The sequence below is a fragment of the Lepidochelys kempii genome, chromosome 1, assembly GCF_965140285.1.
Source record: "Lepidochelys kempii isolate rLepKem1 chromosome 1, rLepKem1.hap1, whole genome shotgun sequence".
NCBI lineage: Eukaryota > Metazoa > Chordata > Testudines > Cheloniidae > Lepidochelys > Lepidochelys kempii.
This window is the reverse complement of record NC_136380.1, coordinates 304,875,443-304,900,814: the sequence shown is the minus strand read 5'-3', so window position 1 is coordinate 304,900,814 and position 25,372 is coordinate 304,875,443. Positions and strand designations below refer to the sequence as shown.

Below are 25,372 nucleotides of genomic sequence, written 5' to 3'. Positions count from 1 at the left end.
TGTGCCAGCAATGCCCCTCTTCCATGTACATTGGTCAAACTGGAGAGTCTCTACGTAAAAGAATAAATGGTCACAAATCAGGCATCAAGAATTATAACATTCAAAAACCAGTCGGAGAACACTTCAATCTCTTTGGTAATTCGATTACAGACCTAAAAGTGGCAATTCTTCAACAAAAAAACTTCAAAAACAGACTCCAAGGAGAGACTGCTGAATGGGAATTAATTTGCAAACTGGATACAATTAATTTAGGCTTGAATAAAGACTGGGAGAGGATGTGTCATTACACAAAGTAACACTATTTCCCCTTATTTATTTCGCCCCTACTGTTCCTCACACGTTCTTGTCAACTACTGGAAATGGCCCACCTTGATTATCACTACAAAAGGTTCAAACCCCCCTCCTGCCGCCGTTCTCCTGCTGGTAATAGCTCACCTTACCTGATCACTCTTGTTACAGTCTGTATGGTAACACCCATTGTTTCATGTTCTCTGTGTATATAAAATCTCCCCACTTTATTTTCCACTGCATGCATCCGATGAAGTGAGCTGTGGCTCCTGAAAGCTTATGCTCAAATAAATTTGTTAGTCTCTAATGTGCCACAAGTACTCCTTTTCTTTTTGCAGATACAGACTAACATGGCTGATACTCTTACAAAACTGGGTCAAGGAGTGGGACTGCTTTAGGGATGCACAGGCCAAAAACGTACAACACTTTTAGTGGCAACAAAGACCAGAAAGAAACAGCTACATTTGGAGAGAATATGAGGGAAGGCAAAAAGAGCTGTGTGTGCTTAGAAGGTAAGTTAATTTATTTGTCATCATTTTCTCAATGCTAAAAAAAAGCAGTAAAATAATGATGTGTATAAATTCCAGCTCAAAGCAGAGAATCAGACCTTCTACAGACAAAAGGGTTGTTTCAGCCCATACTTGCCATTTGATTTCCACATGAAGTTGCGCACTCAATAAATTTCTGGCATGCTTCTGTTGAAACTCCTATAACTGTAGCCATTTAGTAAATACCTACACTCAAGTAGAAAAAAAAAAGACCCCTGGCAAATGTGTAATACATGAAAGCAAGTATTTTGGTATTAACCAGAAGGACTCATGTCTTTCTAGAGTCTTAATAAAACTCCTCACTCAAATCCATGGGAGTTGGGTTCACACTTATGGCAATAGCTTAGGCAATATTAAGCTAGTGTACATGCATTCATGTACGTATCATTTACCCAGGGTTTTTTGGACTCTTTATTATCTTTTCCTTTCTAGCCCCCATGTTCTTAGCATCATTTTTCCATGAGGAGTGATATCACAGTCATTCATGATGTGATGTGTGGGTTATGCCCAGTTGACAGACTGTGTTAATGCTATATTTATTCAAATTTCCATTGACTTTCAACTGAGTCTTAAGCTCCAGTTCAGCAAAGCTCTTTAGTACGTGCTCCCATTGACTTTAATGGAACTTAAACACACATTTAAGTGCTTGACCAAATCTGGCCTTAAGAGTATTTTTATGAACTTGCATTTCCTCTGTTTTAGGACGCAGCTATAACAGCCAACTCAACTAGGACACTGACTGATTGGGCCAATTCTGCTTTCTGTTACATCAGTGCAAACCAATTATGGGTGTAACTGGAGGGAAAATTTGGCACCTGAAGCATTTATTTAGCAGCTTTTGGGTTAGCTTTGAAAGTGTCTGCATGCCTGAGTACACTCTATCATCAAAGTAAAAGTTAGACTTTTTCCCCCCAAAGCAATGAAATACAGGGTTGTTTATGTAGTTGTTTTATGGAAGGGAATATATATTTTATATATGGTCTATAGTGTCAGAAATCCTTCTGGTGTTTACTAATTTGAAACAATATTTTGAATTGCTGGCATTGTTTTGTTTCATTATAAATGATTAGAGATGCTTATTGACTATTACATTGCTAGTTTATGAAACTGCTGTACTGTGGGATCTTGAGGCCGTCAATATTATGCACAATGACAGAAAATGTTGAATATTATTCTAAATTTATCCAGAACAACATATTTCAATGTATTTCTGGTTTATGTAGTCATGAGCACTAACATCTTAATGAGCAAAATAAATTTCACTGTTATTTTGGATTCCTCTAAGAATTGTGAAAATTAACATGAAAATATAGTTTTAAAATACAATAATTATTTTAAACATTGTGAAATAATAAATAAAAAGACAGCTTAATTAGTTCATTGCAGTTTAGAGTGAGTTAAACATTATTTTACCATTATGTAATTAGAATAAAGATATAAGTTATTAACATTGGTTCTCCATTTTTACATTTAAATGCTGTAGTTAAACATGGTATTTTGGACAAAACCTGCTAATAAATAATCTTCTATTGCATTCTAAATTATTAGCAATCTAGGATTACAAATTAGGCCCCTAAAATTTTCCTCACTCTTTATACCGCAGTAAACTGTAGTATGTTACCTATGAATTCCTTCCTATTATTATTTTTAAAGATAAAAAATCAAGAGGAATGCAGTAAAAATTTCTTAACTAACTACTGTACAAGAGTACACAGGTAAACAGAAGAATAAAATGAGAAATACATATTACTTTGTCTAAAGAATAAATTCTAAAACCAGTAATAAATTCTAAAACCACAGGTAAAACGTGGAAGCTTTACACAGCTTTACACATCCTAAATGCAGCAGTAAAAATCTTTGACATACATTATTTTCTGAACTACTGCTGTACCTCTACAATGTGTTAAGTCCATGAACTTCCAGAGCCAATCATAAAATGTCACAAATGTTACGGCTATACTCCACAATATACTGTATTGAATCAGGGCAGGCCTCAGGGAGACTTTAAGCAAGTGGTTGTATGAGGCACATAAGTGAAAGACGCACTCTGAGATTTAAACTCTTCCATCTCTGACCCATATAGGGCACTATAATCTGGTCTCGCTCAGAGCTCCAGAAACATGAAAGCTCATGCTGTATTTCATACTAATCTCAAACAAGCACTGGCTTTGCCATGAGAGATTTTTCATTTTAAAAATGTAATTCCTTTGTATTTACCAGTTTTGTTTTCTAACAAGTGAAAATCCAACCACTACCCATTGTATTTTTAAACTAAAGATTGTACTGCGGGTTTTTTGCACCACCACCAATACTCTCAAGATTTTTCACCATTTGATGTTGAGAAGCCTGTCCAGAACTAAAACTTTTTTTCCCCCTTTGTAGTGTTGTTGTAGCTGTGTTGATCCCAGAACTTGAGAGAGACAAGGTAGGCAAGGTAATATCTTGAGACCAACTTCTTTTGGTAGAAAGTACAAGCTTTCAAACTACACAAAGTTCTTTTTCAGGTCTGGGGAAAGACATAAGAGTGTCTGAGCTAAATACAAGTTGGGACAGATAATTAAGCATAAGGGATATCACATGTTGTAGGAGGTCATTTGAAATGGAGTGAGCAATGAGGGTGAGATTGTTATGGAAAAGGGTAAGCAGGATTAGCATCAGGGTTAAAAGGACAGCAGGCAGGTGTTTGTTACAGTTTGTTATAATGAGTCATGAAACCAGTGCCCCTGGTAAGTCCATGGTTTTTAGTGGCTAGCAGAGTTATGAATTTAAGTTCCCAGGCTTACCTTTTGAAGGTGTGCAGGTTTCGTTTGAGGACGAGTAATGAATGATCAGATATGGAGTGCTCACTTTGTGAAGTGTTTATCCGCGGGGGTACGGTGTTTTTGTCTTCTATCATTTTTCTGTGCGAGTTCATTTCAAATTACTTTCTGCAATATGACAGGTTTCAGAGGAACAGCCGTGTTAGTCTGTATTCGCAAAAAGAAAAGGAGTACTTGTGGCACCTTAGAGACTAACCAATTTATTTGAGCATGAGCTTTCGTGAGCTACAGCTCACTTCATCAGATGTTTACCGTGGAAACTGCAGCAGACTTTATATACACACAGAAATCATGAAACAATACCTCCTCCCACCCCACTGTCCTGCTGGTAATAGCTTATCTAAAGTGATCAACAGGTGGGCCATTTCCAGCACAAATCCAGGTTTTCTCACCCTCCACCCCCCCACACAAATTCACTCTCCTGCTGGTGCTAGCCCATCCAAAGTGACAACTCTTTACATAATCAAGTCGGGCTATTTCCTGCATAGATCAAGGTTTTCTCACATCCCCCCCACCCCCATACACACACAAACTCACTCTCCTGCTGGTAATAGCTCATCTAAACTGACCATTCTCCAGGTTTAAATCCAAGTTAAACCAGAACATCTGGGGGGGGGGGGGTAGGAAAAAGCAAGAGGAAACAGGCTACCTTGCATAATGACTTAGCCACTCCCAGTCTCTATTTAAGCCTAAATTAATAGTATCCAATTTGCAAATGAATTCCAATTCAGCAGTTTCTCGCTGGAGTCTGGATTTGAAGTTTTTTTGTTTTAAGATAGCGACCTTCATGTCTGTGATTGCGTGACCAGAGAGATTGAAGTGTTCTCCGACTGGTTTATGAATGTTATAATTCTTGACATCTGATTTGTGTCCATTTATTCTTTTACGTAGAGACTGTCCAGTTTGACCAATGTACATGGCAGAGGGGCATTGCTGGCACATGATGGCATAGATCACATTGGTGGATGTGCAGGTGAACGAGCCTCTGATAGTGTGGCTGATGTTATTAGGCCCTGTGATGGTGTCCCCTGAATAGATATGTGGGCACAATTGGCAACGGGCTTTGTTGCAAGGATAAGTTCCTGGGTTAGTGGTTCTGTTGTGTGGTATGTGGTTGTTGGTGAGTATTTGCTTCAGGTTGCGGGGCTGTCTGTAGGCAAGGACTGGCCTGTCTCCCAAGACTTGTGAGAGTGTTGGGTCATCCTTTAGGATAGGTTGTAGATCCTTAATAATGCGTTGGAGGGGTTTTAGTTGGGGGCTGAAGGTGACGGCTAGTGGCGTTCTGTTATTTTCTTTGTTAGGCCTGTCCTGTGAAGTTACCTACTACAGGACAGGCCTAACAAAGAAAATAACAGAACGCCACTAGCCGTCACCTTCAGCCCCCAACTAAAACCCCTCCAACGCATTATTAAGGATCTACAACCTATCCTAAAGGATGACCCAACACTCTCACAAGTCTTGGGAGACAGGCCAGTCCTTGCCTACAGACAGCCCCGCAACCTGAAGCAAATACTCACCAACAACCACATACCACACAACAGAACCACTAACCCAGGAACTTATCCTTGCAACAAAGCCCGTTGCCAATTGTGCCCACATATCTATTCAGGGGACACCATCACAGGGCCTAATAACATCAGCCACACTATCAGAGGCTCGTTCACCTGCACATCCACCAATGTGATCTATGCCATCATGTGCCAGCAATGCCCCTCTGCCATGTACATTGGTCAAACTGGACAGTCTCTACGTAAAAGAATAAATGGACACAAATCAGATGTCAAGAATTATAACATTCATAAACCAGTCGGAGAACACTTCAATCTCTCTGGTCACGCAATCACAGACATGAAGGTCGCTATCTTAAAACAAAAAAACTTCAAATCCAGACTCCAGCGAGAAACTGCTGAATTGGAATTCATTTGCAAATTGGATACTATTAATTTAGGCTTAAATAGAGACTGGGAGTGGCTAAGTCATTATGCAAGGTAGCCTGTTTCCTCTTGCTTTTTCCTACCCCCCCCCCCCCCCAGATGTTCTGGTTTAACTTGGATTTAAACCTGGAGAATGGTCAGTTTAGATGAGCTATTACCAGCAGGAGAGTGAGTTTGTGTGTGTATGGGGGTGGGGGGGATGTGAGAAAACCTTGATCTATGCAGGAAATAGCCCGACTTGATTATGTAAAGAGTTGTCACTTTGGATGGGCTAGCACCAGCAGGAGAGTGAATTTGTGTGGGGGGGTGGAGGGTGAGAAAACCTGGATTTGTGCTGGAAATGGCCCACCTGTTGATCACTTTAGATAAGCTATTACCAGCAGGACAGTGGGGTGGGAGGAGGTATTGTTTCATGATTTCTGTGTGTATATAAAGTCTGCTGCAGTTTCCACGGTAAACATCTGATGAAGTGAGCTGTAGCTCACGAAAGCTCATGCTCAAATAAATTGGTTAGTCTCTAAGGTGCCACAAGTACTCCTTTTCTTTCTGCAATATGTTACCCCTTATGCTTAACTGTCTGTCCCAACTTGTACTTAGCTCAGACACTCCGAGGTCTGGTCTACACTAAAGATATAGGTAGACCCAGGTATGTATCTCAGGGATATGCCCTGAGTGGTGTAGGTAAGATGACATAACTCCCAGAGTAGACAGAGCTAGGTTGTCGGAAGAATTCTGCATAACTCTGTATGTAACTCTGATCATGCCAATACCAAGCCAATAGGTAACAGGATATTCTTTGGTGGACCAGTTGCTGCAATCAACTGTAGGGCTAGCCAGTTGCTCAGCTGCTGTTTCCTCTGCAGCTGAAAAGAGATTGCCCAAGTTGCTTGGCCCTGCCAGTCTATAGCCCTGACTATAATAAAACTAAGCAGTAAAGCATCCATGATTAAAAAAAAAATCCCAAAGGCCCCAATTCTGCAGGTGACTGCATGCTGCTGGACCTCTGACCCATTAACTATAATGGGGATCTGTGTAGGCACAGGGGGTTTCCTAAGCACAGTAACTCACAGGACCAAGGTCTAATTATGGACTTAAACCAACTATTCTGATGTTTATATTTTCAATTCAATATAGTTCTCTGCTTTCTAAGGCATATATTGTGCCATACACCTGCAGATCCATGGAATGATACCATATGGTCTTTAAACTGACTAATTTTGATCTTCATTTTTAATCAAAATTAAAACTGTTCAAAACAAATTGATGAAAGAAAGAAAAGTAGAAGGGTGACTTGTGGCCTTTCCACAGATATCTTCCACAGATACCTTTCCACAGATATCTTCTTTCACCACCACCACCTTCCTCCTCATTTCTATGACATAGAACGATGTTGAAATTATCCTTCCACTGGTGACATCAATCTCCTGAAGAGCTCCAGAGGCATAGCTTTGGAGTCCATCATATGATAAGGTGAATATCAAATAGTCTGGAAGACTTCATTCTTTTAATGCCAGTTTCTTGTGACTCACATGTGATTAGTTGGAAGTCATGCCATTTATCTTAGTATTTTTTACCTTTTTGTTTGCAAAATATTCTTATTAGATTTCTGCATAAGGCCTTATAAACTATGAATGCTTTACAAGTCCATGTATTAACCTGCTTCGCCATAATCCATAGACAGCCATGTCCAACTATGCACGTACACTGAACTATTTAGTTTTCGTTCTGAAAAGGTTGATGCTCATAAATGTACAGGAAAGTCATAAATGCCATTTCTTTGCAAACAGAAACTTCAGAACATTCACATTAATGGTCCATTAAGAAAAGCTCTCTCTCTCCAGAACCACAAGTCTCCTAAGAAATGATATTTGATAGGACTACAGATTAATATCAGAAACAAACCAACAGATTTTAAGAAGTCTCAGTTATTATGCTTCCAGTGTAGTTATCAATAGGCAACCGACAATAGTATTATTGCTATTTACATATTGGTACCATGCTGCCATGAATTTGCATAATGTATTGTGGCTGTACGCTCTAGAGAGTTGCACTGTAACATATTGGTGCTTAATGAACTCTGAAAAAATTGATTTTCCACAGAGTAAATTAAGGAATGCATTATAGCTGTTAAAGCAATCTTAAGGGAAATCTGAGGCTTCCACTGCAGCACCATGCTTAGTAAGTAATAAATTACATGTTATACTTATTTGCCTTAATTCATGCTAATTTTGTCCAATTAATGTATCACAGTAATTCAGAAGCCTGTCACAGGAGAGCTAATTATTTATTGGATTTTTGTGTTCAGCTCCCTAGGAGTCTACTAGCAAACAAACTTGCGACTGTCTTTCTGTTAGGTCCGCAATGACATTCTTATGTCTTACTGTGGGTGGGGAAAAAAAGCTATTTTTTTTTGGTTCAAGTTATAAAAATGGATCATTATTCACCTAAGCTAGTTTTTTGTTTACAAACCTGTGGCATAGTAGTGACAGCCTGCCATACTGTTAGGATGAGAGCCAATGTTTTCCCCCATCAAATTACTTCCTGTAAATGCCTGTAAATGACAGAATTCTCCTTAAAGAGCATGATGGTATTTTTTGCAACCTGAAAAGTTCCTGTAGACTGTGTGTGTAAAGTTAAAAAAAAGAAAAACTCACACTCTTTTCATTGTAACTTACAGTTTTCAAATGAATTGGCTTGAGGAAATTAAGTACAAGACACCATAACAATTGATACCAGCTTCAGAAATAGATTTTTAACTGTGGCAGCCTGTTAATTCACAGCAAAAAAATGAATTATTTATTAGATTAATTTGTGCAATTCATACCTATAAATAATATGGCAGTTGCTAAATAATTTGCACAGCGATAAGATGCAGATATCAGAGTTAAGCAATAAGAGTTTCAGCAGCTGTGAAACACCAAGTATCTGCTAGAATTCTGTCATGCACAAGCATTTACAGAAAGTTATTTGTCGGGGGTGGAAAGTATTAGATCTGATACTCTGCTTCTTCTCATGGGTAGCAGAAGAAATCTTGTCAGGTGATTACCATCTTCTACTCATATGTGAAAAGAACTGATATTTCTTTAAATCTATAATGCAAGTGATGTTACCAGCAAGCTACATAAAATCATGTGATGTAAACTGACATAATATGATGCACATGACTGACTGTGGCAAAAATTTAAAGAGATTTATTATAGAAGAACTGAAAAAAAATTTGCCCCACTACACTTCAGTCAGTTGGCATTGATCTGTATGGTATTTGCCTATAGCCAAATGAATAGTTCAGTAAATGTCTACAAGCAATATACTATTTTATTCTTCCGGTAGCTATTATCATCACTTAAAAGGAAACTGCAAAGTACATCATAGTTTTCTGGGTATATTTTGTAAAACTCTTCATTTCTTGCAATATAGAATATTCAAATGTGGCATTGCATGCTCTTTGGCCATATCGCCTAGAGGGACAAAACCCACCCCAGCACGGCATGCTCTCAAACTCTCCATCGACACTCAAATGGGAGCATGCACTGACCCTATGTGGGACTGCCTGCAGGGTCACCTCAGAGATTTGGGTATTCACAGGATTGAGCCAGATCTGGGAAACCTTGAATACACAATGCCAGGTGCCATGCCATCAACTGCGATCACTCTGGCAGACACAATGGTCCCCAGTAGACTATGCATGTTTGATGATGATTCCTTACAATGCTCTTAAAAAGCTTGAAAATAAATTTTATCTCCCAGTATAGATAGATATATAGAGATGGATATATTTGCAACACTGTTTAATGTTTATTACATTTCTAACTTTAGGAATTTTCCTTTGTTTTCCTCTTTGGCCCTGATTCAGGACATGTGCTTAAGTCCCATTGAATTAATGGAAATTATGCACATACTTAAGTGCTCTCCTGAATCAAGACCATTATTTGTGCAAGCCCATTATCAGTCAGCACAACAGCTGGGAGTAGCGTACTATTGCCTATTCTAAGTGTAGGGACAAGCTACAAATGTTCCCCATGATGACTGTTGTATGAGCAATTTCCATAAAGGACAACTAAAGAGGGACAGGATGACAATCTACAAATAAACACCAAAAATGAGAGGGAATTATTTAGAGGGGGCCTTAGGTCTAAGAAAGAAAGATAGAATAGCTTACCTATCAGAAAAACCTTCTGAACAGCAAAATATATAAGCTATAAGCCATTGTCTGGGACACATTTAAAACTAGACTGTACAAAATATTAGAATATAGGGTCTGTTATAAGTGTAAAGGGAAGGGTAACCACCTTTCTGTATACAGTGCTATAAAATCCCTCCTGGCCAGAGGCAAAATCCTTTCACCTGTAAAGGGCTAAGAAGCTAAGGTAACCTCACTGGCACCTGACCCAAAATGACCAATGAGGGGGACAAGATACTTTCAAATCTGGAGGGGGGGAAAAAAGGCTTTTGTCTGTCTGTGTGCTACCTTTGCTGGAACAGATCAAGGATGCAAGTCCTCCAACTCCTGTAAAGTTAGTAAGTAATCTAGCTAGAAAATGTGTTAGGTTTTCTTTGTTTTGGCTTGTAAATTCGCTGTGCTGGAGGGAATGAGTATTCCTGTGTTTGTGTCTTTTTGTAACTAGAGGGATTCTCTATGTTTTGAATCTGACTGCCTGTGAGATTATCTTCCATTCTAATCTTACAGAGTGTTTTCTTTTATCTTTGTTTTGTTCTTCTAATAAAGTTCTGTTTTTTAAGAATCTGATTGGATTTTTAGGGTCCTAAGAAACCCAAGCTGGTCTGTGCTCAACTTCTTTATTCTCAAGCCTCCCCAGGAAAGGGGGTGTAAGGGCTTGGAGGGATTGCTGGGGGAAGAGGAACTCCAAGTGGTCCTTTTCCCTAGATCTTTGTTAAAGCGCTTGGTGGTGGCAGCATACCCTAGTCCAAGGGCAAAGATTTTGTGCCTTGGGGAAGTTTTTAACCTAAGCTGGTAGAAATAAGCTTAGGGGGTCTTTCATGCGGGTCCCCACGTCTGTATCCAAGAGTTCAGAGTGGGGAAGGAACATTGACAGGGTCTGATTTGACTCCCATTCACTTCAATGGATATCGGCTCAAACCTACAAGGGACAATTCTGCATTTAGCAGGGTCCTGAACTGGGTGTCCTATTAGTATTTTTTCAGTTCTGAGTTCTGTGTTTCAATGAGTAGTCAGCATCATGAAGAAAGTTCTAAATATCCTCTCCTTGTGTGCCCCAAACCGCATAACCTGACACTGACAATCATCTAAAACACTCATCATGCAGAATGGGTTACAGAGGGCTTGCAGGGTAAAGTCAATATAGTACTGCTGTACAGAATAAGAAAAAGCCCAAAAACTTAAAACAAGCCTTGGAATCCCTGGTTGAATTCAATATTTTTGAATGTCCATGTTTATTTCCTTGTTAAACTGATATGTTTGTTTCTGCTAGATGTAGCAGAAACTTACACGCTAACTTTTGTTTTATCTAACTCAATATAAAAATATTTAAAATATCTTGGAGATGGAAGCTTGGCTAGCAGAAGACAGATATTTCCTTCAGTATCCACTTGTAAAATGCCTCAATAGTCCTTAATAAAGCTGACCAGAAATAGAAATCCTTTAGCATGAAAAATTCACTTTTTTAAAAAAAAAAATTCATTCCAATTGTTGAAAAGCAAACTCTTTTGTGAGACAGTATTTCCAGAAAATCTGGTTTAGGCAAACCAGAATGAATTTTTTTCAACTTGCTCAGCTTACCACCTGGAATATTCTTGTCAATTTCACTTTCTAAATAGTGGAATGAGGACTTGAACTTGGGTGTCCCACATCCAAAGAGAGTATCCTAACTACTGGACACTCTTTCTCTGTCATTCTAACTCTTCATAACTTAATCATTCTAATATTTTCTCTGGGCTAATAACTATTTAATTATTTATACAAAGTGCAACATCTTCAACAGAAGAGATTGAAAGAACCCTACCCCTGAGTATTCCAAAGCCCAGTGGCCAGGGCACTCTTCTGAGAGGTTGGAGATGTAGGTTCCAATCCCTGCTCCGTATCTGGCAGAAGGGGGGAATTGGATCTGGATCTCCTGCCTCCTGGAGGAGTGCTCTAACCGTCCAACCTAAAGAATGGCAATATTTGTTGTGATCATTTTTAAGAAAGGGAACCAAGGCGTTGCACTCCTCTCCATTGCCAGGAAGATCCTCTCTTGTATCCTTTTGAAGCATCTCTTCCCTCTTGCCAAAGATGTCCTTCTGGAATCCCAACATGATTTCAGAGTCTATCTTGGGGAACCACTGACAAGTCTTTTGTTGCACAACAGATCCAAGAGACGTGTAGAGAACACCACCAGCCATTGTTTATGGCATTTATTGACCTAACTAAGGCCTTTGATTCCATCAGTCATGAAGCATTATGGAATTGTGATGTCTAGGTTTGGTTGTCCATTGAAGTTCATTTGCGTTCTCAGGCTACTTCATGGTGGGATGACCACCACCATCTTTTGTAGTGGGTTGGAGCTGGACCCACTCACCCTCTATACTGGTGTTTCAAACCGGGCTGTGTTATTCCCCCAACCCTTTTTTCCATCCATCCTGCCATGATCTTGATTCTTATTCATGACCACCTTTCTTCTGGAATTGGGATTGAGTATCACATGGATGGCCAGCTCTTCAACCTGTGGTGTCTTCATTCTAAAACTAAGGTCACCAGGACTGTTATTACCAACCTTCAGTATGTGGATGACTGTGCTGTCCTCACACACACCGAGGCTGATTTGCAATCCACATTAGAAGATGCCTATCATAGCCTGGGACTTTCCCTCAACATTGGGAAGACTAAGATGCTTCACCAGCATGCCCCAGCACAAGTTGCCCCCTTCTCCCACAAATTGTCATCAGTGGTGAACTCCTGGAAAACACTGAGCATTTCCCTTACCTTGGTAGCCACCTCTCCCAGACAGCCAATCTTGATGTGGAGATTGAACATAGGATCCATTGTGCCAGTGCATTCTTTGGAAAGTTGCTCCATCATGTCTTTATTGACAGAGATCTGCAGATGGAAACGAAGATTCTGGTCTACAATGCAGTAGTCATCCCCACTCTTCTTTATGGTGTGAGACATGGGTGACATACCAAAGCCACCTTAAGTGTCTGGGGTGATACCAACAGCGCTACCTTAGGAAGATTCTCTGTATCAGATGGGAAAACCATCGCACCAAGGTCAACATTCTCTCTGCAGCTAACATCACCAGTGTTGAGTTGAAGATTATGAAACATTAACTTCGCTGGGCTGGCCATTGTGTGTGGATGGTTGATACTTGTCTTCCAAAGCAAGTCCTCTTTTCTCAACTTAGTCATGGTAAGAGGACTCATGGAGGGCAGAGGAAATACTACAAGGACACCCTGAAAGTACATCTTAAAAATGTACATTCATTGACCCCATGAATTGGGAAGAATTGGCTGGCAATAGACTGTAATGGTGTTGCATCATACATCAAGCATCAGCCCATTTTGAAGTGAATCGTCTTGCTCAAGAGGCTGATAAATGGCAGAGGAGGAAGGAAAGTGTACAGCATCCCGTCCATCAGTTGTGTTCTCTCTAAGCAACCATCTGTTATATATGTGGAAAAACCTAGAGCACAGATTGGACTCCTCAGCTATCTTAAGTCCATCAATGACTTTTTTCCTCCTGGTAGACATCATCCTCGTATCGAGGGATAGCCGACGATGGCTCTACCCGCTGGGCTAAAGTTACAAAGGGGGCACCACCTCTTCCTTCTCTGGCTGTGTTCTGTGTGGAATCTGGTCCAGTAGACATGCTCTAAGGCAGCCTTTGAGAAAGACTACCAGACTGGGCCCCACAGGCGAGATAGCAAGGGAAGGAGGTTATCATAAGCACTTACAACAAGCCTAGCTAGCACACAGCCATGCTATACAAGCCATTCCTTACCATATCTAACTGGCGGATGGTTTAGCAAAAGGTTGCACTGAGTACATACACAAAATTTCTCTTCTCAGCACATTACTGCAAATTAGTAAATGCTTTGTTTTGTTCCCTCGGAACTAATACAGTGAGCACTTTGACATCCTTATATGGAACATGTTATAGAAATGCAAACAGTCTTACTTTATTATTTGACATACAGGGCATTGCATGGCTTTCCCTACTTAACAGATCTGCTCTCTGTTGGTATCCGTATGCACCCTGAATTTTGTAACTGATAAAACTATCATTTTTCTGATGATATAAATCCATAAAGCCTTCAGCCATTTTGTTCACTAGATTTGGAACACATTGCCAGTTGAAATAAAGAGAGTTCCAGTCATTAGGATTTTAAATTCAAACATTTCCTTGAGGGGGCCATTTAAGGATCTGGGGCAAAAATTGGGGATTGGTCCTGCTTTGAGCAGGGGGTTGGACTAGATGATCTCCTGAGGTCCCTTCCAACCCTGATATTCTATGATTCTATGATTTAAGGCATTGATTTTACTTAGTTTTTCTAAAATGTCTTTAGGAAATTGAGTGCTATGTTGCTAATTTTAACTTTATCCACTGTAAAGTGCTCTGAGGTACAGGGGCGGCGAGTTATATCTCCACATGGTGCCTTGGCACCAGTAATATTTAGAGCCCAGGGGCCCATCTCCACCAATATTTGGGGCCAGGTGTGCCCCCCCGGCCCACCTGCCACCCCTCCCCCCACAAGTGTCCCCCGGCCCCCGCTTGCTGCCCCCACGCACCTCCCCGTACCCCGGAGCAGAGGGTCCCTGCCTCTGTCTCTTCCGTCCCTGGCTGCCTCTTCCGACCAGCTCCATGCTGCCTCCCTGCAACAACTGCTGCCGCATGGTCCTAGCACCCCGCATCTTCCCTGTCAGGACAGACTGACTGAGCTTGCCCTTCCACCTCAGACCCTTCCCTTTTCTGGCGGGATGCTCCACCAGCACAGGGCCCCCCCACACCCGCAGTCACCACTCCTGCCCCATGCTGGGCAAGGAGGCAGCCCCATCCCTCAGCCCCAGTGAGGCTACAGTCAGGGGCAACAGCAGAGGAGGAGGCACACGCAGCACCCCCTGGCACCCACCACAGGGGAGGCGAGGGAGATTCCTGGACCTGAGAGGGGCCCTAGGAGCACATGCAGGGACAGTGGTGGGGGTGAGTGAGCTGCTCGGGGGGCGGGTAAGGGGGGCTCCTCCCGCAGAGCTCGCTGCTTCTGGCAGGGAAAGGGCTGGGGGGAGTCCTCCTCTCTGGCCTCTGTCCCGGAGCAGCCTGCCTGCACCCCAAACTCATCCCCAGCCCTCATAGAATCATAGAATATCAGGGTTGAAAGGGACCTCAGGAGGTCATCTAGTCCAACCCCCTGCTCAAAGCAGGACCGATCCCCAATTAAATCATCCCAGCCAGGGGTTTGTCAAGCCTGACCTTAAAAACTTCTAAGGAAGGAGATTCCACCACCTCCCTAGGTAACGCATTCCAGTGTTTCACCACCCTCCTAGTGAAAAAGTTTTTCCTAATATCCAACCTAAATCTCCCCCACTGCAACTTGAGACCATTACTCCTTTTTCTGTCATCTGCTACCACTGAGAACAGTCTAGATCCATCCTCTTTGGAACCCCCTTTCAGGTAGTTGAAAGCAGCTATCAAATCCCACCTCATTCTTCTCTTCCGTAGACTAAACATCCCCAGTTCTCTCAGCCTCTCCTCATAACTCATGTGTTCCAGTCCCCTAATCATTTTTGTTGCCCTCCGCTGGACTCTTTCCAATTTTTTCACATCCGTCTTGTAGTGTGGGGCCCAAAACTGGACACAGTACTCCAGATGAGGCCTCACCAGTGTCGAATAGAGAGGAACAATCACGTCCCTCCATCTGCTGGCAATGCCCCTACTTATACATCCCCAAATGCCATTGGCCTTCTTGGCAACACCCTGCCCCACCCCAGAGCCCACACTCCCAGCCAGAGCTTTCACCCTCCCCCCACTGCAGCCTTAACCCTCTACCCTAGCCCTGAGCCCTTCCAACACCCCAAACACCTTATCCCCAGTCCCAGCCAGACCCCTCATCCCCCCTGCACCTAACCCTCTGCCCCAACCCTGAGCCTCTCTAACACCCCAAACCCCCAGCCCCAGCCAGGGGTGGATTCTGGGCACCACCAAAAATTATACAAACCTGCCACCCCTGCCAAGGTATTAGCACAAAGGGCACTTTAGAAATTTTATTGTACTCTATAAAAACAACAAGGAGTCCAGTGGCACCTTAAAGACTAACAGATTTATGTGGGCATAAGCTTTCATGGGTATAAAAACACTTCTCCAGATGCATGGAGTGAAAATTACAGATGCAGGCATTATATAATGACACATGAAGAGAAGGGAGTTACCTCACAAGTGGAGAACCAGTGCTGACAGGGCCAATTCCCAAGATTTGTGAGAGTGAGGGATCATTTTCCAGGATAAGTTGTAGATCGTCGATAATGTGCTGGAGAGGTTTTAGCTGGGGGCTGTACGTGATGGCCAGTGGTGTTCTGTTATTTTCCTTGTTGGGCCTGTCCTGTAGTAGGTGATTTCTGCGTACCTGTCTCACTCTGTCAATCTGTTTCCTCACTTCCCCAGGTGGCTATTGTAGTTTTAAGAATGGCCATCACATACAGCCCCCAGCTAAAACCTCTCCAGCACATTATCAATGATCTACAACCTATCCTGGAAAATGATCCCTCACTCTCACAGACCTTGGGAGGCAGGCCAGTCCTCGCTTACAGACAGCTCCACAACCTGAAACAAATACTCACCAGCAACTACATACCACACCACAGAAACCCTAACCCAGGAACCAATCCCTGTAGCAAACCTCATTGCCTACTCTGTCCCCATATCTACTCTAGTGATACCATCAGAGGACCCAACCATATCAGCCACACTATCGGAGGCTCATTCACCTGCATGTCTATTAATGTAATATATGCCAACATGTGCCAGCAGTGCCCCTCTGCCATGTACATTGGCCAAACTGGACAGTCCCTACGTAAAAGAATAAATGGACACAAATTGGACATCAGGAATGGTAACACACAAAAGCCAGTAGGAGAACACTTCAATCTTCCTGGACATTCCATAACAGATTTAAAAGTAGCTATACTTGAACAAAAAAAACTTCAGAAACAGACTTCAAAGAGAAACAGCAGAACTAAAATTTATTTGCAAATTTAACGCCATTAATTTGGGCTTGAATAGGGACTGGGAGTGGCTGTCTCATTACAAAAGCAGCTTTGCCTCTTCTGAAATTGACCCATCCTCATCTATTATTGGGAGTGGAGTACATCCACCCTGACCGAATTGGCCCTGTCAACACTGGTTCTCCACTTGTGAGGTAACTCCCTTCTCTTCATGTGTCAATACATAATGCTTGCATCTGTAATTTTCACTCCATTCATCTGAAGAAGTGTTTTTTTACCCACGAAAGCTTATGCCCAAATAAATCTGTCAGTCTTTAAGGTGCCACTGGACTCCTTGTTGTTTTTGTGGATACAGACTAACACAGCTACCCCCGATATTGTACTCTATTGGATCCGAATAGCATGAGTTATGGAACAGTCTGAGACTTAACTCTGAATTTCCAACCTTTACTTGTTACAAGGTTTATAATACTAAGGTATTCTCATATATAAATTTCATGTTTAATTTTTTTCTTTTCAATGCATAGTTTTATAATAGTTTATAAGAAATATTGGAAGTATAATAGGCTATCATATATATCTTCATTTATGGATTTTTAAATAAATTGTTTACTTATTTTGTCTATCAAACAGTATAGTTGTACAGAGAGATTGCACAGAGCAGTTTGAGGTATATACAGGTATACAAAATAGGATTTTATTTTTAAACGGAAATTTTTTACTCATTAGACCATAGTGGGTCTTTAGAGGTCAATTCTGTTTTCTAATATTTAAGATTAGATTACTTTGCAATAGGATCTTTCTTTTGCAGAGGGAGAGGGAGATTTGGGGGGAGGGATAGCTCAGTGGTTTGAGCATTGGCCTGCTAAACCCAGGGTTGCGAGTTCAATCCTTGAGGGGGCTATTTGGGATCTGGGGCAAAAATTGGGGATTGGTCCTGCTTTGAGCAGAGGGTTGGACTAGATGACCTCCTGAGGTCCCTTCCAACCCTGATATTCTATGATATGCTTTCCTGCTGAATGCCTGTGCATGGAAAGTCAATCATATATCAAAAATGCATGTGAATATTATATTGAGAATGAGAGATTGTGTGTGCACAATAACCACTTTGAAATTAAATAACTTGGGTTATGTTTATTTTTTCTACCCAAAATAGTTTCCACTATGTGCTAATGGCCTGCAAAAGTAACATTGACTATGCAAAAATCCCAAACACTGCACTTCATTTTCCTTTAATAATTTTAAAACTAGGATTTGGAGAATATAGTTACTGAATAAAGTAAAATCTTTGTTCATGAAGCAAAGGTCACAATTAAAAAATAGCAATATATTTCCATGAATATGTATTTTTTTTCCATACGTATCCTATAATAAGGTAGAGTGCATAAGGCAGGCACATGCTAAAAGAGATTGGCAAGCATTTCATTCTTATCATTATGTTTTCAAATGATTTCTCGCCTTTTCGTATTTAACCTAGAAATCAGAGCAAGCGATGAATACATAACACAAACAGGCATAGGAATACTTTTAACGTGATAAGTAAAACTTTTAAAATATTAGGTCTTCAGAGGAAAAGAGTCAGGAGTATTAGAAAAGGTAAACATTAGCTTTGGAAGAATAAGTGGAACGTTCCCTAACAGGTTTGGCAAGACCAGTGGAAAATGTTCCTCACTAGCTGTGTTTTTCCCCCTCTTCCCCCTAACAAGGGATAATTTGTGGAGGGATAAATTAGTGTAGCAAAAATAACTTGGATGAACTATAAGCAGCTTTTCAATAGAGATACAACCAACACGTACTCAAACTTTACCAGCTCACCTGGGAGGCAAAGCGATATATGTAGCTAACATCAAAAAGAATAGATCTATCACAGAAAAAAATCCCAGACTATTTAAAAATTGAAAGCACTATCCCTAGCATTGTTATTCAAAGTGTTTCTGTACAATTGGGTTTGCTTGTATGTTACTTTTGCTGTGGAAAGCATGGGATTAATCCTGAAACCCTTACTCACATATTCAGGGCACTACATGGGCTTTTACTTCTGTGTGTAAATAGCACTGAGAGATTCTCAATTTCAAAACACAGCAAGACTAAAATAAAGACTCATAAATGGGGAGAGACACAATCAGCCCAACACAAAGCACTAGACAACAACACAAAAGGGCAGATGTAACTTGCACACCAAATGGTTATGTGGATTTTTATACTCACATTCCAGGTATTAAAATACCTGCTTATCATGAATGCATACATTACATAGTGCTTACCTAATCTGATTGGGCCCAACCTGACCAGAAGTCAATGGGAGGCTTTCCATCATCTTCAGTCCTCCAAAGAGACTCCTTGACTTTAATGAGACTCTGTATAGACACACCTGGACCTGCCTGTACTGAGCTTATTGCAGGATCAGGGTCTAAATTGCAGACAACACAAGTGAGAAAACTGAACAATATGGAGAGAGTAGGAATAAAATATATTAGAGAAGTAAGGCCCGCAGTTACTTAAGTATTTTATATGCATATCTTGATATTTTTCCAAGTTCATCAGCAGACACAAAGACTTTCTCAGTGAGGGAAGAGCAGACTTTCTGTATGATATGAAAGATTGTAGATCTGTGGCAATTCTGTTCTAGCACTGGAATTAATTGTAAGCAGAGTCAGGATGAGCTCTACCCTGACATCTGGTGGCGAGTCATGGTGGGTTGTGGAAAAGAACTTCAGGGGCTGATCTCATTTGAATAGGCACACCCATCCTGCCTAGATGGTCACTTTGGGTCAGAATAGGCCCCAGTTTCTCTGTTATTGGGGCTGGAATAAACTGTTATTATCCTGATTTTGTGAATCAAGGACAGTGGAACTGTACTTGGTCTTTTGTTATGATGGAGGGATTCACCATCAACTAAGCAGCACTCGCTAGGCAAAGGTCATGGGTTCCAAAATTCAGTGAATGGAAAGAGGCTGGGGATAGATATTAATACCTGGTGGTATGGGCCCTATGGTGAGGGTCTTATATGCTAATTGCACTTCCTTCTCTCTCCCCTGTGGAATATCAGAGCTAATTTTGATTCCATTAGGAATCTACTTGCAGGCTGCTGAACTGAATTAATTTTGGGCCAATGGTGCACCAGTACTGAGGCTCCCCTACTACAAGCTGAAATCACTGAATGTTGTGTTAAGTATGGGGAGCCTGAAGATATATTGCAGAGCAGTTTGTGGGACGGCTGGAGCGGCTCATGGGATGGCTGGCAGAGCTGCTGGTGGAGTGGAGCAGTTTGTGGGATGCCTGGAGCAACTCCTGGGGGCGGTTGGCAGAGCGGAGCCATTTGTGGAACGGTTGGTGGAGCGGAGCCCCATGGAGAGGTGGGGCAATCAGCTTTGGACCACGTAAGGTGCCCCTTAACCCCCCCACCCCATCTCCACCCAGGTTGGGAGGTAAAACTCTACAGATAAACTTTTGAACTCTGGGGCTGCCCTGACCAGGGACAGAGACTCTTGGGGTGTTGGACTTTTTGGGTTGCTGGACTCAAGAACCAAAGGGAAAGGACATGCCCCGATTTGCTTGGGGTGGGTTTTTTGCTCATGGGTTGTGTTATGAATCCTGTTGGTGGTGTTTTCCCAACATAATGCCACATTGTTTCTCTCTGTTATTAAAAGGCTTTGCTACACTCAGACTCTGTGCTTGCGAGAGGGGAAGTATTGCCCCTTGGAGGCGCCCAGCGGGGGTGGTATATATTTGTCCCAGGTCATTGGGTGGGGGCTTGAGCCGGTTTTGCACTGTGTTATTGGAATGGAACCCCTAGATACTGAACCCGGCCCTTGTTGCTGCCAACTCTGACAGGCAGAAGGGTTACATAATTAAGGTATGAGACATGTTCTACTGCTTTAAATGTAAAATAGTCCGATTAATTTCAGTTAAAGTTAATCAAATAAACTAATTAAGTTTTCGGTAGTGCAACTTGCAGTGGGTTAGAAAGAAAGAAAGGAAGACATGATTCTTCAGTTCTCATGTAAAATGGCTGTTCATTTTTATTTACAAGAGTTTATATTTCGAGTTGTTTGGAAAATGTGTTTTCCTCTGGAGAAAATTCTGACTTTTTGTCAAAAACCAAAATTTTTTGCTCGCTTCATTTTTTTTAAGCAAATGTGAAATCTTCTGCAAGAAAGACACTTTTCCCCCCAAAAATAGTTTACTCAGAAACCTAATCTTTCATCGAAGAGCAGACGTATTTTCATCCAGACCTATTTATATTGAATTATTTCTTCTGTGTCTCTTGTCAGAAAACAATAATAGTTACAATAAGATCATTTATGTTGACCTGCTTTCAGTATTTACTAAATGCCAGTAAGGACAGAAATGACATTCTTGGTGGACATGTGAGATTTGTTATAATCCAATCTATTTTTTATTTACTTTCTTGATGGCTAGGAAGGAAAGGAGGAGTACTAGTTAGAGATGTCTGACAAAAATAAATTTCATATTAGAGCTGGTCAGAAAATATCCTTTTATCTCCATGGAAAATTGTAAGTTTTTGACAAAATATCAGAAACTGAAATGTTTTGGCAAAAAACAAAATATTTCAGTTAGAAAATGCCTGATGAGTTTGTAGTTTGGATGCCTCATGTTCCTATTTCCTCTATAGGCCGGTTTCCAGGTCGGAATACATCTCCAATGATGAACCATGGTCTCCCCTCATAATGAGAGGAGGAAGTTCTAGAGCCTTGCTCTAGTGCATTGTGGAAGATCCAGACTGATTGGGGAGCCCTACTCATCAGGGAAAATGGGGACATGATGACACTGACCTATAATTCTCATAAGGCACCATGCACAATGTATCTGAATTCAAATATTTCAATTTTCAAGCATCTTGTTTTTTGACAACATATTGAAATTTTCCATAGAAAGCAGACATGTTTAATGAAAAAATGCATTTGATTGAAAACCGAATTTTCTAGTGAAAACAGTTTGATGGAAAATTTTCAACCAGCCCTACTCATGACTTTGTTTATGGTACTTCATTATACTTTCTCCATTCCTTTAGTCACTACTATAGTGCACCCATAATTAAAATGAATTATTCTCCAAAAATAAATAATCTGCTGAGAAAAACAAACTAATGCTTTTGTTCACATCAGTGCAATAAATGAATGTCATGCTGGTTCCTCTGGTATGTTCTACTGATTTGATTGTTCAGTAGTCAGATTTACAGTGCATTTAGAAAAGGAGGAAAAATTGAATGAAAGTGGCTCCTCTTTTCAATTCTTGTAAGTTGTACAATAGCTTTTCACAGCTCATTCATTAAGTAGAGGATGAGGGATGGACTGTTGGCCCGTGGTGGTGTTTAATATCATTGGTATTCTCCTGTTAGCATTCTGCACTGATCACATACTATTCTTCAGGAGGTGTTTCACTGGCAGTTCTCTGATGACTCTGGACAGAACAGTAACAGCAGCAGACATTTTCGTATGCTCTCTAATTCAGTTACTGGAGGTTTTCTAATCTAAACTAACTAGAGAGTGATTTATAAGTTGTTTTATAAGCAAACTTGTTCTTTTGTAATTTATTTTTGTGTCTGGAACTTGACTAAATGCTTAGATTAAGTCAACATCTATATCAAAGGGCTGTTTAAAAATAGTATTCTTCAATAGATGAAAGAATTAACAGCACAGCAAACTGAAATGCTCTATTTATCCATAGAACACGTACAACATAAGCAATAGGTTTGGCTGGCCAACATACCTCATTCCTACTCTTGAGAAACACCTATAGGGACACGAGTGTAAGTAAATCATCTTGGGCACTGATTGATTGGCCTGCTGCTCTGCTTAGACAATGAAGATATTTCATGGAGGTGTTGTCAGGTGTCCATTAGGAACTATATGCACAGTTAGCTAAACTGAGGCAAACTGTAAATGACTTTTGGTCACTTTTCTTCTCCACCTCTCTCCCCATTCAGCCACCACTTCTGGAAAACTAAAAAACCCAAAGTCATATTTCGAATGAGATTGTATAAAGAAGACTCGTTCTGAATGAGTCTTCTTTCAGCACCCCTGATTTGGGTCAGTGGATTAAAACACTGACATGGCATATGTTCCTTTTAATACATTATGCAACACTAATTAATTAAACCTGAAATTACATGTGTGTATAAAGAAGAAAATAGCATGTAGTGCAGATTCTCATCTCAGTTACAGCATTGTTAATTTGGAGTGACTCCACTGAAATCAGTGGCTTTAGATCAATGTAAATGAAATCAGGGTCTGATCCTTTGGCCATTTCCAGTTGTACTTTATGGCACATTACATTCAGGTATTAAAATTTGCCACAAAAACAAATTTGCATACTGGACCACAGAACACTCAAGTTTTCAGAGGCCTGTTCAGGATGCACCAAACCTAATCTGTAGAGTAAGCAGGTGACAGCAGTAGTACTAATTTTTTTCCCTATAGTTCAATCTGTATAGTCTTTTCCTTATCCCTGTATTTTGAGAGGGGGAAAAAAGGGTCCTTGATGTCAAAATGGGATGAACAGAATACAGTTCAGGAGCATTATTTCTTAAATGTAAATTTTGCAATTGCTCCTTTAAAATAGGCTTTTTTTGATTTAATCAAATCGGAAAACTCAGCATGGTCCCAAGTTATTCTCCTGCCCAAGCCACACCAACAGTTTCAATTTATGAGGACCAACTGGGGAACTTAAATACAATTTTTTTACAAATATAGCACCAAATTATTGAAAAGGTCCAGTTAGCAAATCCCCAGGAGCCCTGGTCCTTGCACAAAACTACAGGCCTAATTTGCCTAGCCACTGTGCCCACAAATGTGTGCATGTAAGTGAGAAATTAGATGCTTAAACATCCGTTTATACATGCAAGTATTAATGTAGGCTCCATGGTAATACAAATCATTAATAATAATAATCTGCAGTATTTTGTGTATGCAGATAGGGCCTGATCCAAAGCCCACTGAAATGAATGGGAGGCTTTCCGTTGACTTCAGTGGTCCTGGGATCAGGCCTATAACCAAAAGCGTCTGTTGTAATTATATGCACACATGTAGACGTGCATAATTTTTCATAAATTAGTTTGTGTCTTTGAAAATGTGGTCCATAAGAAAACAACACAATGAAAACAAAGACTGAATACAGCAAGTTTTTGTGGCCTATTTTTTTCAGAACCTGATTGCAATTTGGGAACTTTTCTGAAAGCTGGCATTATCTACCAATATTTAGTTATAAGGGTAAGATGCATGGCAACACTTAATACAATTGAAAACAGGAACATATCCCTAATTTGATTTTTAATATGCAGCATATGGTCAAAGCTTTCAAACTCAATGCACAAAATAAATACATAAATAAACTTTGTTTTTGAGCACAAATCAGCATAAACATTAGATTGTAAATTATTAGAAAATGTCCCTTACTATATTGAAATATTACTCTTAATACCAGAAATATAATTAATATCATCACCGATTAAAGGGAGAGGTGTTTTTTCCTCTTCTCACACATACTGCCATTGAATATCATTTCATACACCTGAGTAACCATTAGTTTCTTCATGCAGCAGAATTCACCTTCTAATAGCAGCTCTTAAGGAGGTTATGAGGACAATTCACATGAAAAATTAATATACTTTTTTTTTTTAACCTGAAGTCTTGTTTTACTTGTTGTTTCTCAACCAACAGCCTTTTCCCATTCGGAATATTTGCTCTACTATGAAGAAGTTGTTAGTTACCCGTCAGATTGCACCTTTTCTTCTTCTGCAAACCTCTCAGGCAGCGCACGCACATCGCATGTCCTTTCACAGTGCAGTTGACTTGGAGACAAAAGCAAGGGGAATTTGTTTCAGTTGAGCTATTCTCCTTTAACAGACACTTTCCAGCTGACTAAAGTTATATTTAAAATTACAGAAGCAGTCAAAAGGGAATCAAGAATTTAGGTGAATAATTTTCAGGATTTCAAAGATCAATAAAGGGAAAACTTTTATATTGATTTATTTGAAACATGTACATGTTAATTGATATGCGGTCATCAACATGCCAGTCTTAAATCATACCATGTAACTAACTTATTCTCCAAAATGTCATCATTAGATACTTGATTTAAATACATCATGATGAAAATTGCTTCCAGTAAAATACAACCGTGATACTTATTCTACCATTGCCATTAAAACTACGTAACTGGCCAAGCTACAAGAACAATAGAAGACTTATTAGATCCACTATGTATTATTTGCAGCTTGGGCAGCCTAAACCCCACATTAATTTTAAAATAGACGGATACCACATAATAGACGGATACCACATAATACCTTGATTATTGTAGGTGCTGCTAGTGCTATCTGACCAGAAAACACACAATACAAACAAAATGCTTTTAAAATTATCAATCAATACTATTAATGACAGAAATTTCTCTACATGTTTGAACAGGTATGTTGGCTACAGATAATAATATTTTATATCTTCAGCTGGGCAGAACTTAATCAATTTAAAGTTGAATATGGATTTCATGTATTTATTATTATTATTATTTATACTACTATAGTATCCAGCTACCATGATGCTGATCAGGGCCATATTGTGCCAGGCACTGTACAAACAGAGGAAGACAG

General features: G+C 40.3%; 1 long non-coding RNA gene across 2 annotated transcripts; it reads right to left on the bottom strand.

The window, feature by feature from the left end:
- On the bottom strand, positions 1–24,574 carry LOC140905235 (uncharacterized). 2 transcript variants are annotated; one of them, XR_012156800.2, is made up of 5 exons: positions 24,491–24,574; positions 22,492–22,725; positions 19,023–19,168; positions 3,620–3,763; positions 1–50 (listed from the first exon to the last, which is right to left on the bottom strand). It is a non-coding gene; the product is annotated as an uncharacterized LOC140905235 (long non-coding RNA). The 2 variants fall into 2 exon arrangements; XR_013635365.1 differs by lacking the exon at positions 22,492–22,725 and having other exon boundaries at positions 19,023–19,197; positions 24,491–24,566.
- Positions 24,575–25,372: the final 798 nt, after the last annotated feature.